Genomic DNA, 5,523 nt, shown 5'->3' on the forward strand with positions numbered 1-5,523 from the left:
GGGGGGGCGTAGCATGGACCTGCCTTAAGGTTCCTTCATACAGTGCCAAAGCCCGCAGTTTAACTGTGGGCACAGTCACAAATGTTTTTTTCCTAAGCCTTTACAAGATGCCAGAAACTCTGAAATCAAAATGATCTAATGTGTGGTAACAAAACCATGAGCAGGGAATGCTGTCCCTGCTTTTTTCAAGCAGTCCATGTGGCCACTTCGTGTTGTCCAAACACAGCCCAGGCCCACCTGCGACTGCCTTACTGGGTTGACCAGCAATTTTGAGACCACAGTAACTAACTCCTACCCTTAATATATTACTTAAATAAATGCACGATAGGTTTGGTTTTTTTTAACCTATCCCCCCAAACTTCCTTAATAAAATATTTGTTGTCCACCCTCTTCCTCTGTGTGCGCACACACAGAGGCTTCAAATAGGACGTACTCTAAATATATCAAATTGCTGCAGCCATTGCAAGTTCACAAATAGATCTGGTACCTGAGACTAGACTGTAGCTTTGGCCAGACGGTGGGCAGACAAGGTCTTAGCTAAACATACCAGGCTGTGCTGCTATTTCTGTCCTCCTCATTCCTTTTGGGTGTATGTGAAGCATTTAAAAAAAAAAAAAAAAAAAATCGCACTTCAAAGCTCAGTGGCTCAAAGGCCCCGGTGATGCCAGATTAAAAGTGGGTTGAACTATATTGTCCAAGTTTCTTAATGGGTGGGATAGGGTGCTGCTAAGGCCTGCTCAGGAGATTTCAGTTAAACTGGGCTTTGTGGGTGAGGCCATAAAAAAAATGCTCCTGTAAACTGAGCTGCTTCTGACTGGAAGGTGTAAGGAGGTGAGGAGGACGGGGTCGTTGTTTGTGGCTTGGCGCACAGATGGATCTTCCTCTTACCCAGCTTTTTGCCACCCAGATCAGTGGAGACTCTCCATACTGTGGGCAGCTGCAGCTGAGGTCACCACCATCTCGGCCATGAGCTCTGTCTCAGCTGTCTAGTTCTCAAGAATGTTTGACAATAAAAGGTTTATTTGCCTGTTTGTTATGACAACAGTGTTTTAATTTCTTTCCCCTTGGTGTAAATGTTTACTTCTCTAAACATAAGCCCATGTGTAACAAATGCTGATGCTTTCTGTGTCTAGAAGGGGTCTTTAGCGTCTCTTCTGGAGCTAACTCCAGACAAATATTAATTAAGCTGCCATTGGGGTAAGCCACCATGCTGCTTTAGTGCTATAATTTTAAAGTGTGTGAAATAGTTTCTAACTTCTTGCCTCAGTGGTTTCTTTGCGATGGTTTGTGGCATGTCAGGGTGCTGGGTTTGCTGGGCAGAGAGCTGGTGCTGAGCTATGGAACTGGCAGGGCTGAGAAAGCACTGAGGCTCACCGCAGCTCCTCGGGGGAACAGTTCACCTGTTTGTCTCCTTGCACCGACTGTATCCAGGGCCCAAGTTGTTGTGCTGGATGTGATGCCATTTCTCTCTTACACAAGGCGACAGTTAACGCAGCCTGAGAACAGAGTATGATCTTGTTCTGTTCCGCAGTGCAGAGGTCAGGTAATAAATCTGGCTAGCTTGCAGCATCTGATCCCGATTGTCTTTAAAATAGCTCAGCAGAAAGGAAATGGAGAATGTAAAAGCTTTGCTCATCAAGGAACCCTCGGGCTGTGATGTGTACGGAACAGAGCAGTGTCCCGTCCTAAGCTGAGCCTCCCACCAGTGCCAAAGTTTCACCCGGGTTCAGTACTCCTGCCTCTTCTCGTTGGCTTCTGTCGCCAGTGTTTCTTTTCGGGGGCGCTTTTCCGTAGCCTGCTTTGCGCGGGCGGTCATGAGGCTGCCACTGAAGCATTTCAGGGCTTAGCAAAGGCCTCAGCTTTTGTCATTTATAATTGTTGTATTTACTCCTGGACCCTAAGCCTGAATTGCACTCTCAGCCCTTGCCCTTTTATACTGCACAAAGCCAGAACAAAAAGTGCTTGCAGTCCAATACAGCATAGCGTTCCCAGGGGACTGCTGTCCCCCAGAGGCAACCCATCTTTGTCTTGCAGCATCTATTTCACCATGTTTATTTAACAGCTGGGACCGTGTTAGTGACTCAGAGGCACAGCTCCAGATGTTTAACTGAAAACAGATTCCGCCCATTCCTCTGTATGTGAAGAGAGAGCTTTCTAAAAAAGTCGTCTTCAGGGGAAAACACTTGGTAGCTGAGACTTCAGTGGAAGTAAGTGAAGGGTCTAAATACAGCAGAGAAGATGCCTCTGGGATGAAAAAAATCTCTGTGGAAAGATTTCATGTTATGTTCTTAATTTGAAACAAAAAAAATCAATTATTGTCCAAGATGCAGCCTTAATGTCTTGGTGTTTGGGAAGCCAAGAAATCCTGGAACTCCATTGTAAATGAAAAATGACAATACAAATGGGTTTCTGCATCTAAGGAGCAGTGGGATAGGTCAGGCATAAGGAAGGAAAGAGCAGTTTGAGAGGATCTCAGGGAATCTTAAAGCAGGAGAGCAATGAACGTGGCTTAGCCAGAGACGGAGATAGCACGCAGGCTCCTTGCGTTTGTTAAATCGAGGATCTGTGGTGAGAAGGGCACCTCTGCCCAAGCTGTTTGTACAATCACCTCACGACCAGAGAGCTGCCAGAGCCAGTGCTGGACCCACCTTGCTCTACAATCCTTAGCGTCACTCATGGTGATGGTTTGGTTTGGTTTGTTTTTTTTAAATAAAATACAGAAAAGCAAAATTTCATTGCAGTTACCTTTCTGTCCGCATTGGAGCAGTTTCTGTGGCCGCAGGGGACACACACAGCCATAGCTGTTCAGACCTGCCTGCCCCGTGCAGTTCTCTACCTGGTTTCTTAACGCCGTTGCTGAGCATGTGGGAGTGTGTTTACAGAGAGTGCTGAGATGCTCTGTTCCAAAGAGCCCCTCTGAAAACCCCAGCTGCTGCGGCTTTGCTTTCAGCCAGGAGCCGGTGAGGCAGAACCAGGGCAGTGTCTGCAGTCTGCCAAGTAGCGGTCGGGTTTCTAGGAATGGGATCTCCTCCCTGTATCAATCCCCGGGCATCCTCAGGGCTGTTGTAAGAAGGGGGTATCGCTGAGCTGGGGCAGCAGAGGAGGACACAAACGTGCTGTCCTGGGCATAATTCTTCTGCCAACACAAAGCAGATGGTAAAAGGTTGAAAGAAAACGTTATGAAAGTTGCGTCGGTTTTTGCAATCAGATCCGAAGCCATGGGGAAGCATTTGGTTCAGAGAGTGGAAACAAAAGCAGCAGAGGCTCATGTGAAAACTTTTTGAGCCAGGAATCCTTTTGTGAAAGCTCAAAAACAAACCCCTTTCTTTCTGCTGTCTCCGGGCAGGCCCCGGCTTTCTGAAGCTGAGATTCATGAGTTTCGTAACAGAGCGCAGCGTGCTGGCTTGTGGGGGCTTTTGTGTCCGGGGCTGAGGAGGGACAGCAGTGTGGGCCTTGGCCATGGCTCTCGGGGAAGAAAGGAGCAGGGTGGAGGGGAATATGGCCCAACCCAAAATAGCTTGACACTTTTTCTTTTTTTCTCCTTGTTTTTATACTAATTTGTATTGTAGTCGTGTTGGATGTCCCAACCGAAATCACATCTTTGCTTTGGGCAAATATGGATGTGGAGCTCTTGCTGCAGAGGCTTTGAGATTCAGAGTAGGTGAGATGGGCTTAGCATTGTCTTCCCTTTCCAGAAGAGGCGAGGAAGCGTGAGCAAGAGGCCAGAGGTGACAGCGAGGAGGTGGGGGGGTGAGTTTGTGGCTGAAATCACACAGGAGATTTGTGGCAGAACTGAGCAGGATCTCTTCAACCTCAGAGTTATTTTAGCTTGATCTGATTCTTATATCACTATATGCAGTCAAGTGGCTCCAGTGAAAAGCAGGTTGATGTGGAAGCCAGAGTGTTGAATCTAGGAATAGATGTGCTACACTTCCTCCCCCTGCCCTCCATACCCAGCTTTCTGTTTCTTCACACCTTTCAAGGCTAAGGAGGCTTAAGCAGGAGAAAAATGCCTAGAATTTCTTATTGCTTGTGTGCATGCTGCCTTAATGGAGTTTGTCCGTGTCAAAAATGATGGTTTTGATGAAAGCGAAGCTGTGGCTTGACGAGTGAGGCCAGTAGTGATGGAGCAGACCTGCGAACTCCACGCATGGGGTCAGCAACACAAGACACGCCGTCCTCTGAACTAGCAGCGTTCCGGGGAGCAGAAGGCAAAGGCAAGAGCTGATTCAACCTCAAGTATGTGGGTGGAATTGTTTCATAAGCAAAGGAGAAGTTGGAGAGCCAGGTCTGAATGATACTAGTAGCTGAATTCGAAGACTTGGAGTTTGAGGGGGGGAAGGCAAAGGGCTGGCACATGCATCTCCACAGCTGTTGGCCTGAATAGGTGGAAATTTCACAAGGCTCACTGAGAAGGGGAGGACAACTCTGCATGAGCCATGAGAGTTAACTCCTTCTGGCTTTGGTTTCTTCTCTTGCTTTGTGGCTAAAAATCCCCAGCAGCATTTTCCCCTTGTATCAAGGGAGCTGAGCTGTGGGTTTGTGCGTGGTTTTCTCTCTCCCTGCTTTGTGTTCCTCAACCTCAGACCGAGCAAACCATGTCCCGCTGGCTTTGGGGCTTGGGCCTCTATTTTCCTGCCTTTGATTTGGGGTGCAGTCAGCCCGGTTTTATTTCCTAGAGGTAATATTGGTGAGTGACTGCTTGGCTCCTGAAATATTGTTGAAAGTTTTATGGTTGATGCTCAGGGTGGGAGCTTGCCAGATGTGCAGTCAGCTTCTCAGGTGGTTGCAGATACTTGCTCTGTGATCCTCAGCTATCCTTCAGAGGATTTACCAGCCTGCCCTGTACCTTCAGCGCACGGCTCTAATGTGAGCACAAGTAGAGCTCTCAGAGATGAGGTTTCCTTGTGGCCATGACAGCTTGTTGTAGGCGTTTGTCTCCACGTGTACATAAAGTATGGAGAGGGGTGATTTTAAAAAGTCTGCTCTAGCTATTAAGTATTGTTTGCTTCTGATTTTCATGTGGAGTCTGTTTTCACCATTAGCCCAGCTGGTTTACACGTTGCTGTTGGAAGATAAAATATATCTGCCTGTATTTGCATTATTGAATACTCCCAGTGTAACAAAAACTCTGCGGTGAAAGGAAACAATTCAATTCTGCAAAGAGCAACCAGGAGAAATCTCTTAGTGGCCCTTTCTCTCCGAGAAACCTATCAGTATACTTATTTTGATCCTTTGTTCTTTAATCTACCAATATACAGCTGAGGTCTCCAGCACGTTGAATTCTCAGACGTTTTGCTGTTTGTTCAGGCTCGGTGCAAACCCTTGAGTAGCTAGATCAATAATTCTCTAAAGCTGTTCTCCGTGAGCAGAAAGGGGACTGGATGTGGGTTGGTTTTGCTCCCAGACAGATCATGAAAATGTCATTGCATGCTGGTCTGCTATAGCTATCTGAGGATTGAAATACCCTCGAGGGAATTAAATGAAAGCTTATTTCTTGCTAGTTTGCTCACTTTATCTTCC

At 47.0% G+C, this 5,523-nt stretch overlaps 1 protein-coding gene across 1 annotated transcript in view; it reads left to right on the forward strand.

Annotated features, from left to right (window-relative positions):
* The window catches only part of LOXL2 (lysyl oxidase like 2), a 50,044-nt gene that overhangs the window by 18,624 nt on the left and 25,897 nt on the right, over positions 1-5,523 (forward strand). The window lies entirely within an intron of this gene.

This window comes from Athene cunicularia (genome assembly GCF_003259725.1).
Source record: "Athene cunicularia isolate RWA chromosome 22 unlocalized genomic scaffold, athCun1 chr22_part1, whole genome shotgun sequence".
Taxonomy (NCBI): Eukaryota; Metazoa; Chordata; class Aves; order Strigiformes; family Strigidae; genus Athene; species Athene cunicularia.